The 15,069-nt window shown below is 46.9% G+C and overlaps 1 protein-coding gene across 1 annotated transcript in view; it reads left to right on the top strand.

The window, feature by feature from the left end:
- The first annotated feature begins 537 nt into the window (after nt 1–537).
- The window catches only part of LOC142257839 (C-X-C chemokine receptor type 6-like), a 77,533-nt gene continuing 63,001 nt past the window's right edge, over nt 538–15,069 (top strand). Inside the window, exon 1 of the mRNA XM_075330080.1 lies at nt 538–599. The gene's annotated coding sequence lies outside the window, so the exon portion shown is untranslated. The remainder of the gene's footprint in view (nt 600–15,069) is intronic.

Below are 15,069 nucleotides of genomic sequence, written 5' to 3' on the forward strand. Positions count from 1 at the left end.
AGCAGGGATGGGTCTTACGGCCCCTCCCAGCATGCAGCATGGGAGGGTTGCTGCCACTATCCCTGGTCCCAGTGTGTACCTAACAATGGGTGTTGTGTAGGTTTACCAGGGGACCGGCGTTCACTCCTTTTCTCACCCAGAATGGGGCATCACACCGCTGGATGGGGTGCAATGTCCTGTGGCGACGGAAGCCTCAGGGGTGCCACATCTCTGCAGCTCCTCTATACACAGTATCTTACTCCCTATACACAGTGTCATACCCCACATAGTATGAGAGTATGGAAGCATTATTTAGCTGTTCAGTATGGTGACAATGTTGAGATGCACAATATGGCAGCACTATTTTTTGTCTAGGTTGGTGGTATTATTTATGTCTAGTTTATTGTATTTTGTAGTTACAGGTCTATTTGTTTCATGTGAGGAGCAGATGTATTTTTCTCCTTCTATCGCCTTTTTTTTTTGCTTGCGGTGCTTGTTTAAGTGCAGGAAGTTGCTCATCACATAAATAGGTGCTGAGAACAGTAAGATATATCTAGAGAGCAGATAAGCAGAAATCTAGCTGAAGCATTTCACTCTGCTCATCAACCTTCTCCAGCACGGTAAGTAGTAATATATGGCCCTTACACCTTTCCTTTACCTCTAGGTGCTCACACCTAACTAAACTCACCCTAACCTTCCTAGTCTTCATTCTGTATGGCTACCGTAGTACACGAGTCAGCCCGTGTATCTAAGCATCACATGTGTGACTCTACATCCTGCACATTTTAGTCTAGATACAGACTGCAGACATTTCCCTAGACGGCTCTTAAAATCTAAACTTTTACTATTTAATTTACAATTGGAGATAGCCTCAATAGCCAGCAACATGCTAAACCAAAAGGCGAAGCGAAACCCACTGATCCAATCAATCTGTGCAATCTGTCAGAGCAATTCATGTCTCAAAACACAGGTAAATGACTTGCGGGTCTGGCTGTATATTAGGGATTGTCAGAGAGGCAGAATCAGGACCAATTTACTGAGGTCATCTCAAAATCTGTCCAAATTCAAAGCAAAAAGATTTCCAAATTATCATTAAAATGTATTTGTTTATCTTCACTTTATTTCTTCAGATTTTTTTAGACATAAATAGAAACGGTTTATATTTAACCTATAATCTTTATAGTTTCCTAATCCCACCACATTTTATCCTAATCTCCAGTATAAAACCTGTCCTCTCACGACGTCTTTGCCCTAATCTCCAGTATATAACCTGTCCTCTCCATACATCTCTGCCCTAATCTCCAGTATATAACTTGTCCTTTCCATACATCTTTGCCCTAATCACCAGTATATAACCTGTCCTCTCCAAACATCTCTGCCCTAATCTCCTGATACCCCCCCACACATAATCTCCAGTATATAGCCTGTCCTCTCCATACACCTCTGCCCTAATCTCCAGTATATAACCTGTCCTCTCCAGACATCTCTGCCCTAATCTCCTGATACCTCCCCATACATAATCTCCAGTATATAGCCTGTCCTCTACATACACCTCTGCCCTAATCTCCAGTATATAACCTGACCCTCTCCATACATCTCTGCCCTAATCTCCAGTATATAACCTGACCCTCTCCATACATATCTGCCCTAATTTCTAGTATATAACCTGTCCTTTCCATACTTCTTTGCCCTAATCTCCAGTATATAACCTGTCATCTCCAAACATCTCTGCCCTAATCTCCTGATACCTCCCCACACATAATCTCCAGTATATACCCTGTCCTCTCCATACACCTCTGCCCTAATCTCCAGTACATAAACTGACCCTCTCCATACATCTCTGCCCTAATCACCAGTATATAGCCTGTCCTCTGCATACACTTCTACCCTAATCTCCAGTATATAACCTGTCCTCTGCATACACCTCTGCCCTAATCTCCAGTACATAAACTGACCCTCTCCATACATCTCTGCCCTAATCTCCAGTATATAACCTGTCCTTTCCATACATCTCTGCCCTAATTTCCAGTATATAACCTATCCTCTCCATCAGTAGCGTAGCTAGCAGGGGGGCAGAGGGTGCCGCCGCCCCGGGCCCCGTGCTCAGAGGGGTCCCACCCGGAGCTGCAATACCATTACCTATATCAGCGTGCACAGCGCGCCGATATAGTAACCTCTGTGGCAGTGTGGAGGAGACATGATCTCCCTGCACTGCTGCTGATGACAGCGCACATGCAGGACACAGCGTGGTGACGTCATCGCACAGCGCCGGGTAGGGGCGGGGAGGCAATTGCCACCCGGGCTGCTCTCCCAGCTATTATTAGAGAGCCGGCCGCCTGCTGCATAATGTCATTATAACACACATGGCTGCACACAGTGAATTGCATGCGGCCGTGTCTCTTATACTATGATGTGGCCGGGCACACTGACAGGCGCAGACAGTGCTGACCGCCGCATAGTAGAGGAGACTCGGCCACTCACTGTGCGGCCATGTGTGTTATAATGACGTCATGCAGCGTGCGCTGCCTCCATCCAGCCGAGGAGCATCAGGCAAGATCCCAGTGGTTAGGAGCTGCCTGTGTAGTAGGCGTGACCAGCTTTGTTAGTGGGCGTGGTCATGTTTTTCCCGTCCACTATAATCATGCAGGCTTCGCCCCCCACCTCCCCCCCTGCGCCCCCCTGCACCACACATCTGGAGGTCTAAGGCTGCTTTCACACTACGTCTTTTTAACATGCGTCCTGAACGGTTTTTTGCTGCAAAAGCGGATCCTGCTTTTACAGCAAAAAATGCATGCAAACGCATGTCTTATTTTGCAGGATCCTGTCACATGTTTAGGGGCGGGTATTGGAGTCATGTGATCGGGAGTGAGTTGGAACTAAACGTGCCAGACTGGGAGCCGGCATCTGACAGCTGCGAGGCTTGTAACCAAGGTAAACATCGGGTATACTTGCTTGGATACCCGATATTTACTTTGGTTACAAGCGTCTGCAGCTGCTAGGAGCCGGCTGCCTGCACATGTAACCAACGTAAACATCGGGTAACTAAGATAAGTGGTTACCTGATATTTACCTTGGTTACGAGTGTCCGCAGCTCTCAGGTGGGGGAGAGGGAGGGGGAGAGACAGAGAGAGAGGGAGGAGAGAGAGGGGGAGAGAGACAGAGAGGTAGGAGAGAGATAGACTGATCACGGAGGCTGGCTTCTGGGCATGCTCAGTAGAGCAAGCAGGATCCTGCCTATCAGCACGCCAGCGTTCACATGCGTTTGCGTGCTGTTTAGTCAGGATCCAGCAATTTTCAGAAGTTGGACGCAGCTCAAAAATGCTACAAGTAGCGTTTTTGAAAGATGTTAAAAAACTGCAAGTCGCTGGATCCTCACTATAACGCACGCAAACGCAGGTGAACGTGTGTTAACGCGAGTCCATTGCAAATGCATTGAAATGAAAACGCATTTGCACTGGATCCGTTTCTGCGTTAAAAAAACGTTCAGGACGCATGTTAAATAAACGTAGTGTGAAAGCAGCCTTACCTCGGTTCCCGCTTCTATCATAAAGAACTTCAGGACACCTGGAGTTTCTTTCTGTTATCATCCGCGTTGCTGAGGCCCCGCCCCTTCTGATCACATGGGCGTGATGTCACTACAGGTCCTTTAGCCTAGAGGGATTTACCATCAAAGTCTGTGGCCACACAAGAGAGAAGAAGTGTCCTCCAATAATCAAAAGTAAAAAGCCCTCCAGCATGTGAGTGTGTGTCTGTGTGTATAGGATTGTGTCTGTGTGTATCGGATTGTGTCTGTGTGTATAGGATTGTGTCTGTGTGTATAGGATTGTGTCTGTGTGTATAGGATTGTGTCTGTGTGTATAGGATTGTGTCTGTGTATAGGATTGTGTCTGTGTATAGGATTGTGTCTGTGTGTATAGGATTGTGTCTGAGTGTATCGGATTGTGTCTGAGTGTATCGGATTGTGTCTGAGTGTATCGGATTGTGTCTGTGTGTATAGGATTGTGTCTGTGTGTATAGGATTGTGTCTGAGTGTATCGGATTGTGTCTGAGTGTATCGGATTGTGTCTGAGTGTATCGGATTGTGTCTGTGTGTATAGGATTGTGTCTGTGTGTATAGGATTGTGTCTGTGTATAGGATTGTGTCTGTGTGTATAGGATTGTGTATGTGTATAGGATTGTGTATGTGTGTATGTGTACAAATGAGGCATTTTACCATGTAAAGGGCACAGTGGTGGCATTAATATGTGGGGGGCACAGTGGTGGCATTATTATGTGGGGGCACAGTGGTGGCATTAATATGTGGGGGGCACAGTGGGGGCATTATGTGGGGGCACAATGGTGGCATTATTATGTGGGAGGCACAGTAGTGGCATTATTATGTGGGGGGCACAGTGGTGGCATTATGTGGGAGGCACAGTGGTGGCATTATTATGTGGGGGGCACAGTGGTGGCATTAATATGTGGGGGGCACAGTGGTGGCATTAATATGTGGGGGGCACAGTGGTGGCATTATTATGTGGAGGCACAGTGGTGGCATTATTATGTGGGGGGCACAGTGGTGGCATTATTATGTGGGGGCACAGTGGTGGCATTATGTGGGGGCACAGTAGTGGCATTATTATGTGGAGGCACAGTGGGGGCATTATTATGTGGGGGCACAGTGGTGGCATTACTATGTGGGGGCACAGTGGTGGCATTATTATGTGGAGGCACAGTGGGGGCATTATGTGGGGGCACAGTAGTGGCATTATTATGTGGGGGCACAGTGGTGGCATTATGTGGGGGCACAGTAGTGGCATTATTATGTGGAGGCAAAGTGGGGGCATTATTATGTGGGGGCACAGTGGTGGCATTATTATGTGGAGGCACAGTGGTGGCATTATGTGGAGGGCACAGTGGTGGCATTATTATGTGGAGGGAACAGTGGTGGCATTATTATGTGGAGGACACAGTGGTGGCATTATTATGTGGAGGGCACAGTGGGGGCATTAATATGTGGGGGCACAGTGGTGGCATTATTATGTGGAGGGCACAGTGGTGGCATTATTATGTGGAGGGCACAGTGGGGGCATTAATATGTGGGGGCACAGTGGTGGCATTAATATGTGGGGGCACAGTGGTGGCATTATTACGTGGAGGCACAATGGTGGCATTAATTATGTGAAGGGCACAGTGGTGGCATTATTATGTGGAGGCATTACTATGTGGGGGCATTATTATGTGGAGGCACAGTGGTGGCATTATTATGTGGAGGCATTACTATGTGGGGGCACAGTGGTGGCATTATTATGTGGAGGCACAGTGGTGGCATTACTATGTGGAGGCACAGTGGTGGCATTATTATGTGGGGGCACAGTGGTGGCATTATTATGTGGGGGCACAGTAGTGGCATTATTATGTGGAGGCAAAGTGGGGGCATTATTATGTGGGGGCACAGTGGTGGCATTATTATGTGGAGGCACAGTGGTGGCATTATGTGGAGGGCACAGTGGTGGCATTATTATGTGGAGGGAACAGTGGTGGCATTATTATGTGGAGGGCACAGTGGTGGCATTATTATGTGGAGGGCACAGTGGGGGCATTAATATGTGGGGGCACAGTGGTGGCATTATTATGTGGAGGGCACAGTGGTGGTATTACTATGTGGAGGCACAGTGGTGGCATTATTATGTGAAGGGCACAGTGGTGGCATTAATATGTGGGGGGCACAGTGGTGGCATTATTACGTGGAGGCACAGTGGTGGCATTATTATGTGAAGGGCACAGTGGTGGCATTATTATGTGGAGGCATTACTATGTGGGGGCATTATTATGTGGAGGCACAGTGGTGGCATTATTATGTGAAGGGCACAGTGGTGGCATTATTATGTGGGGGCATTATTATGTGGAGGCACAGTGGTGGCATTATTATGTGGAGGCATTACTATGTGGGGGCACAGTGGTGGCATTAATATGTGGAGGCACAGTGGTGGCATTACTATGTGGAGGCACAGTGGTGGCATTATTATGTGGGGGCACAGTGGTGGCATTATTATGTGGGGGCACAGTGGTGGCATTATTATGTGGAGGCACAGTGGGGGCATTATTATGTGGGAGGCACAGTGGGGGCATTATTACGTGGAGGCACAGTGGGGGCATTATTATGTGGGGGCAGAGTGGTGGGATTATTATGTGGGGGCACAGTGGTGGCATTATGTGGGGGCACAGTGGGGGCATTATTATGTGGGGGACACAGTGGGGGCATTATTATGTGGAGGCACAGTGGGGGCATTATTATGTGGGGGACACAGTGGGGGCATTATTATGTGGAGGCACAGTGGTGGCATTATTATGTGGGGGCACAGTGGTGGCATTATGTGGGGGACACAGTGGGGGCATTATTATGTGGAGGCACAGTGGTGGCATTACTATGTGGGGCACAGTGGGGGCATTATGTGGGGGCACCGTGGTGGCATTACTATGTGGGGGCACAGTGGGGGCATTATGTGGGGGCACAGTGAGGGCATTATGTGGGGGCACAGTGGTGGTATTACTATGTGTGGCAGTAAGAGTCGGTTTTTGTGCACACAGCAGGAGCAGTAATAGGGACACACACGGCAGCAGCGGCTCAGTATTGGGGTGACGGCAGGATGAGGAGTTTTTGCAGGTTGGGATTAGATGGGGTTCGGTGCCGGAAGTGTGAGGAGTCAAGTGTCTTTGTGGTAATTTCTGTAGATGAGTTGTGGCTGGAAGAAGTTGTCATGTCGGTCTGGGCCAAATGGAAAAGACGGAAAAGGTGAACAACTCCATCTGAATGAACGTCAGCAGTAAGTCACCATCTATAACTGCCTGTGCTCTCTTGTATGTGCTGCAGCACCGATATCTACCACTATATAGTCACCATATAGCGGTAATATCAGTGTCGTCTGCCGAGGTTCCACTATACCCACGATAGTTATCATAGTTACCTGGTAAGGAGCCCACTCAGATGTTTTGCCCCCCCCCTGAGCTGAAACCCTAGCCACGCCACTGCTCTCCATACATCTCTGCCCCAATGTCCAGTATACAGCCTGTCCTCTGCATACATCTCTGCACTAATCTCCAGTATGTAACCTGTCCTTTCCATACATCTTTGCCCTAATTTCCAATATATAACCTATCCTCTCCATACATCTCTGCCCCAATCTCCAGTATACAGCCTGTCCTCTGCATACATCTCTGCCCTAATCTCCAGTATGTAACCTGTCCTCTCCATACATCTCTGCCCTAATTTCCAGTAATTTCCAGTATATAACCTGTCCTCTCCATACATCTCTCTTCTAATCTCCTGATAACTCCCCACACATAATCTCCAGTATATAACCTGTCCTCTTCATACACCTCTGCCCTAATCTCCAGTATATAGCCTGTCCTCTCCATACATCTCTCCCTAATCTCCTGATACCTCCCCACACATAAAGGCCCCGTCACACTAAGCAACATCGCTAGCAACATCGCTGCTAACGAACAACTTTTGTGACGTTGCTAGCGATGTTGCTGTGTGTGACATCCAGCAACAACCTGGCCCCTGCTGTGAGGTCGTTGGTTGTTGCTGAATGTCCTGGGCCATTTTTTAGTTGTTGCTGTCCCGCTGTGAAGCACAGATCGCTGTGTGTGACAGCGAGACAGCAACAACTAAATGTGCAGGCAGCAGGAGCCGGCTTCTGCAGAGGCTGGTAACCAATGTAAACATCGGGTAACCAAGAAGCCCTGTCCTTGGTTACGTGATATTTACCTTTGTTACCAGCCTCCGCCGCTCTCACTGTCAGTGCCGGCTCCTGCTCTGTGCACATGTAGCTGCAGGACACATCGGGTTAATTAACCCGATGTGTGCTGTAACTGGGAGAGCAAGGAGCCAGCGCTAAGCATTGTGCGCTGCTCCCTGCTCTGTGCACATGTAGCTGCAGGACACATTGGGTTAATTAACCCGATGTGTGCTGTAACTAGGAGAGCAGGGAGCCAGCGCTAAGCATTGTGCGCTGCTCCCTGCTCTGTGCACATGTAGCTGCAGGACACATTGGGTTAATTAACCCGATGTGTGCTGTAACTAGGAGAGCAGGGAGCCAGCGCTAAGCATTGTGCGCTGCTCCCTGCTCTGTGCACATTTAGCTGCAGCACACATCGGGTAATTAACCCGATGTGTGCTGTAACTAGGAGAGCAGGGAGCCAGCGCTCAGTGTGCGCTGCTCCCTGCTCTTTGCACGTGTAGCTCCGTGCACTGGTAACCAAGGTAAATATCGGGTTGGTTACCCGATATTTACCTTAGTTACCAAGCGCAGCATCTTCCACGCGGCGCTGGGGGCTGGTCACTGGTGAGCTCACCAGCAACTCGTGTAGCCACGCTCCAGCGATCCCTGCCAGGTCAGGTTGCTGGTGGGATCGCTGGAGCGTTGCTGTGTGACATCTCACCAGCAACCTCCTAGCAACTTACCAGCGATCCCTATCGTTGTTGGGATCGCTGGTAAGTTGCTTAGTGTGACTGGACCTTAATCTCCAGTATATAGCCTGTTCTCTCAATACATCTTTCCCTAATCTCCTGATACCTCTCTACATAATCTCCAGTATATAACCTGTCCTCTCCATACATCTCTGCGCTAATCTCCTGATACCTCCCCACACATAAATAAACAAACTGAGTTCAGCTCACCCCTCCAGGCATGTTCCTCAGATCTCCTGCCATTCAGATACACAGGTACCGTCACCTGTTGTAATCATGAAACGAAAAATCCGGCGCTTGTGGAGTATATCAGTCACTACTCAGGATAAATTTCCAGCTTGTTTATTTCGATGCGGTGAAAAAATATAAAGCATATAAGCATATCTTCATTCATAGCTTCAATTTTGTAGCAAAAATATTGACAGTTGCAACGCATTTTGGCTACATATTGTAGCCTTTGGCATGTAATACTACTACATTTGTGAGACACTTATAAGTCCTACTGAAGGAAAACCCTTAGTATTTCAGGTGTGTTTCCAAACCAATTCATTATAGATATTAACTCCTTAATCATTCCAAAGGGTAAGTTCAATTGAAGACATGAGTATATAGTCCATTCCTGAACCAAATATATTTATATATTGGCCAATAGATTTCACACAATAATCATTATGGAATGATCAAAATGCATATGTAAATAAGTATTCATCAAGATAATGAAACACACACACTATACATCCACATGTTATATGTGAAAATCATGGTGACTCTTTTAAAATGTATGCTATACCCATGTCTGAATTGGGCCCAGACCTGAAGACAATAATCCCAATTGAAACAGACTAATATATTAAAACATATATATAGACAAGGAGAGTCTAACATCATGTATTAACAGTGAGCACAAAAAAAATAAAATAAACAAGCTTGAAATTTACCCCACACATAATGTCCAATATATAACCTGTCCTGTCCATACATCTCTGTCCTAATCTCCTGATCTCTCCCCACACATAATCTCCAGTATATAACCTGTCCTCTCCATACATATCTGCCCTAATTTCCTGATACCCCACACATAATCTCCAGTATATAGCCTGTCCTCTTAATACAGGTCTGCCCTAATTTCATGATACCTCATCACTAGAGATAAGCAGACTCACAGATATCTAGTGGGTCACTGTTATCTTTTTAAAAAATCTGGTTCCAGTCCCCATATAAGTCTATGGGGACCAGAATCCGTAGATTTAAAGTGTTGGTAGACGGGATGGGGGATAGGAGAGAGCGCGCTGTACTTACCGAATATCCGTCATGGTGGCACAGTGCTTCCAGGTCGAACATCCATTGCCGCGCATTAGGCTCATCGAATATTCACTGCTTTCCCTGCCCACCAGCCGTCCTGGTGTCCATGATTGCTTGCAGTCAGACGCGACCCCAGCCTGTGTGATAGTGTCTGCCTGCAACCATTCACAGGTGCTGTCTATGGGTCAGAATCGTGGTATGAAAATAACTAAATAAAACATTTGGAGTAGGGTCCTCGTATTATGATACCCAGCCCAGATAAAGCCCACGGCTACATGCAGCAGCCCCCAGGCGGGCGCTTACCTTGGCTGTGTATCACAATAAGAGGAACCACCAATTTAAAAAACCCGATGTACGGTCTACCCCATTTTGATACCCAACTAAGCCAAAGCCCTAAAGCTGGGGACTATGGTATTCTCAGACTGGGGAGGTCCATGCTTATTGGATCGCCCCAGCCTAAAAATATCAACTTGCAGTCGCCCAAGACCTCCCCGGCTGAGAATACAGCCCCCAGCTATCGGGCTTTATCTTGGCTGGGTATCAAAATTGTGGCAGGGGGGATACCACACGTTGTTTTTTTAAAATTGGCAGTTCCTCTTATTGTGGTACACAGCCAAGCTAAGCGCCCGACTGGGGGCTGAATCCTGTTACTGTGGGCTTTATCTGTTATCTGTGCTGATTATCATAATACGGGGGACCCTATGCCAAATATTTTATTTATTTTTATACCATGATACTGGCCAGCAAACAGCGCCTGTGACTGATTACAGGCAGACGCTGTCACACAGGCTGGGCGCGATTCTGACTGCAACCAATCACAGATGCCAGGATGGCCGGTGGGCGGGAAAAGCATGGAAAGCAGTGCATATGCAATGAGCCTAATGCGCGACACCAGAAGTGAATGAGTGAGCTGGAAGCAGTGTGCCGCCATGATGGAGCCTCAGTAAGTATGAAGCACTTGCTTCTTTCTTAATTTCTTCATTCTTCCTTTATTTAATTTTAAATTTCTTGAGTGCCGGATCCGGATCAATCACCCAGAATCCCGAGGCACCCAGGTACCTTTGAAACCGCTTGAATCCGGAAATTTTACAGTCCGGGTTCGCTCCTCACACATAATTTCCAGTATATAGCCTGTCCTCTCCATACATCTCTATACTTCTCTACCCTAATACTAGCCCTAATGCCTCTAATCACCTTGTGGAGAGACCTCACCTCTACCCTGGTCCTTCATTCTTGCTTCACTCTATCCTTCTGCACGCTAATCTAATCTAATGCTTGGATTCACCTTGTGGAGAGGCCTTGGTGTGAAGACACAGCCCTGTAAAATGTCTGTCAAAGGTTGATATTCTTAATTTGGCCAGACAAGAGTCCCTTTTGTGTGTTAACTAGTGTTTGTTGAGTCATTGTTTTCCCCAGGACTATCTCCCATTGTCTGAGAATGTGGATTGCTAAATTTATGTAACTTCCCCCAGCCTCTCTATCTACCTAACTCAGATGAGAATTACAAATGCAGATTGAAATGTCACCCAATGAAAGCACAGCCTTATACCACCAATCCTATGAAACCACAATACCCTAGGATGAGTGCCCGGGAGATATTAAAAGGGACTGTTGAAGTCACCAGGTTGTTCTTTTGCTATATGGCTGCGATCTAGGGGTTTCGATCCCGGTTGGAAGTCCATTACTCAGCCTAGGTACTTCGGCGCCGGCTTGGGAATCTGAAACTAGATCCTATGATTGAAAGAAACCCAGGTTGGGGATGATTCGGTTACCTGGCTATGGACGTTTCTGTGCTCGTGAAGCTTCCTATGCTTGTCACTATCCTATTCTCGGTTTGTACCTGCCAAAAGCAGGATGCTGCTCGTTTGGGGTATGTGCCCCTGGAAGCTCCGAAGGCACGAATAGTCTACTCCCTGGTGAGCCAGCGGAAGGGTGATACTCTGTTGCCTGTTACATTGTGTGGTTGCATCGTTTTGTGTTATATGCCTTTGACTATTGGGGATCTAATAAAGTCTGATTATTATGGTTCCGGCACCTTGTGTTCATAGTATCATAGTATCATAGTTTTTAAGGTTGAAGGGAGACTCTAAGTCCATCTAGTTCAACCCGTAGCCTAACATGTTGATCCAGAGGAAGGCAAAAAAACCCCAATGTGGCAAACAAGTTCCAATGGGGAAAAAATTTCCTTCCTGACTCCACATCCGGCAATCAGACTAGTTCCCTGGATCAATACCCTGTCATAAAATCTAATATACATAACTGGTTATATTAAATTTTTCAAGAAAGGCGTCCAGTCTCTGCTTAAATGTTAGTAGTGAATCACTCATTACAACATCATGCGGCAGAGAGTTCCATAGTCTCACTGCTCGTACAGTAAAGAATCCTCGTCTGTGATTATGATTAAACCTTCTTTCCTCAAGACGTAGCAGATGCCCCCGTGTTCCAGTCGCAGGCCTAGGTGTAAATAGATCTTTGGAAAGGTCTCTGTACTGTCCCCTCATATATTTATACATTGTGATTAGATCTCCCCTAAGCCTTCGTTTTTCCAGACTAAATAACCCCAAGTTTAATAACCTGTCTTCGTATTGCAGCCCCCCCATTCCTCTAATAATCTTGGTCGCTCTTCTCTGCACCCTCTCCAGTTCAGCTATGTCCTTCTTATATATCGGTGACCAGAATTGTACACAGTATTCTAAGTGCGGTCGCACTAGTGACTTGTACAGAGGTAGAACTATATTTTTTTCATGAACACTTATACCTCTTTTAATACATCCCATTATTTTATTAGCCCTGGCAGCAGCTGCCTGACACTGTCCACTAAAGTGAAGTTTACCATCCACCCATACACCCAAGTCTTTTTCTGTGTCTGTTTTACCCAGTGTTCTACAATTAAGTACATAATCATAAATGTTATTCCCTCTACCCAAGTGCATGACCTTACATTTATCTACATTAAACTTCAATTGCCACTTCTCAGCCCAATCCTCCAATTTACATAAATCTCCCTGTAATATAAAATTATCCTCCTCTGTATTGATTACCCTGCAGAGTTTAGTATCATCTGCAAATATTGAAATTCTACTCCGCATGCCCCCAACAAGGTCATTTATAAATATGTTGAAAAGAAGCGGGCCCAATACTGACCCCTGTGGTACCCCACTATGAACTGAGACCCAGTCCGAGTACGTACCATTAATAACCACCCTTTGTTTCCTATCACTGAGCCAGTTTTTAACCCAGTTACACATATTTTCCCCTATCCCCATTATTCTCATTTTATGTACCAACCTTTTGTGTGGCACCGTATCAAAAGCTTTTGAAAAGTCCATATACACAACATCCACTGCATTTCCCTGGTCCAGGCTTGAACTTACCTCTTCATAGAAGCTGATCAAATTAGTTTGACAGGATCGATCCCTCATAAACCCATGTTGATACTCTGTCATAAGGTTATTTTTCTTGAGATACTCCAGTATAGCATCTCTCAAGAAACCCTCAAGGATTTTACCAACCGTAGAGGTTAAACTTACCGGCCTATAATTTCCCGGCTCAGTTTTTGTCCCCTTTTTGAATATTGGCACCACATTTGCTATGCGCCAGTCCTGCGGTACCGACCCTGTTATTAAGGAATCTGAGAAGATTAAAAATAATGGTCTATCTATCACAGAACTCAATTCCTGTAGTACTCTGGGGTGTATGCCATCCGGGCCCGGAGATTTGTCAACCTTAGTGATTTCGAGGCGGTGGCGTACTTCCTGCTGGGTTAAGCAGGTAATATTCAAGGGTGAATTTATGGCATCACTGGTCATGTCATCTGCCATGGCATTTTCTTGTATAAAAACCGTAGAAAAAAAGTCATTCAGCAGGTTAGCTTTACCCTCATCCCCTTCCACCATTTCACCAAGACTATTTTTAAGGGGGCCAACACTATCGCTTTTCAGTTTTTTGCTGTTTATGTAGTTAAAGAATATTTTAGGATTATTTTTACTTTCTCTCGCAATGAGTCTCTCTGTCTCAAACTTAGCTAACTTAATTTGCTTTTTACATATTTTATTTAATTTTCTATAATTATATAATGCCTCATCACTACCTACCCTCTTTAATTCTTTTAAGGCTTTCTGTTTTTCTTTTATTGCTTCCCTTCCCTGAGTAGTGTTCTGCAGACAGGTACAGAGTTCGGGTGTTAAGTTGGGATGAGCCCTGGTCCATGCAGTCTTTCTAAAGGTGGCCAGGCCAGCAGACAAGAGTACCCACTGACCCCGTGTTTCCACACTCGCCTCTACCCAGGTCTTTAATTGCTTCATTCTATCCTTGTGCACCATATTCCTACCCCTAATGCTTGGAACTTCCTTGTGGAGAGACCTCACCTCTACCTTGGTTTTTCATTTTTGCTTCACTCTATCCTTCTGGTTCCTAACCCTAGTCATCATGCTTGGACTTGTGACGCCCTGGCCTATCAGGTCGTTACAAGGGTACTGTGCAATCTTCCCTTCTGCATAGTACCCACTCCTCCTTGGTTACGGGTCCTGTCCCTTTGGTGTTGCTAAGAATAGGTATACACAAATCCTGAGGAAAACTCTGCACCACACCCACCAAACACCCATTGGGCAGCCTGAGGGGAATAGGGCCACCCAGATGGAGGGATGGTAGAAGGAGGGCCAGAAGTGTCAGGAGAGGAGGAGAGGAGTAGGAGTTGAGCTGTGACAGTGCAAGGTCACACTACGGAGCTGGGCTCCTGTACCTGTCTCAGGTGCCAGACGTTGGCCTAGCCTGGAAGGACCTTGAACCCCGGTCACAGGGGGTAGTGACAGGGAGTACGGTACTGCCACAGACGTCAGATCGGCAGGCTTGTGCTACAACTGGGCAGGGGCCAGGGCAAGACGGGGTACGCGGACCCTAGGCTGGGAAGTAGCTTCACGCAGCCCAGTAATTCACCCGACGAGGACGGAGTGTCCACTCGCTCCAAAATTGGGGTACTAGTGCAATGAGGGGGATAGGACTTCCCAAAACTGGCCAGAAAATCCCAAGCGTGAACCCTGAGAGCAAGCTCACCCTGCTAGCCATGCAGGTGAGCGGGACCCGAGTAGTTTCAGGTAAAAGGGATCCACAAAGAGTAAACACAGTGCCAAGGGACAAGGCTTCAGACCAACCAGCAACGCCAAAAGGGCAAGGACCCAGCGTGCTCCAAAAAGAGCTGCAGAGCATTCAAGGCTTTGGTTTACCCGTTGTCGGTGTCAGAATCTCTGGACTGTGTGAGTACGTTGTGCCCCTTTCCTCCCGATGGGTCCCCATCCAGACACCACCAAGCCCCGGGATACCTTCCCCCTGCCCAC

Source organism: Anomaloglossus baeobatrachus, chromosome 12 (assembly GCF_048569485.1).
Source record: "Anomaloglossus baeobatrachus isolate aAnoBae1 chromosome 12, aAnoBae1.hap1, whole genome shotgun sequence".
Taxonomy (NCBI): Eukaryota; Metazoa; Chordata; class Amphibia; order Anura; family Aromobatidae; genus Anomaloglossus; species Anomaloglossus baeobatrachus.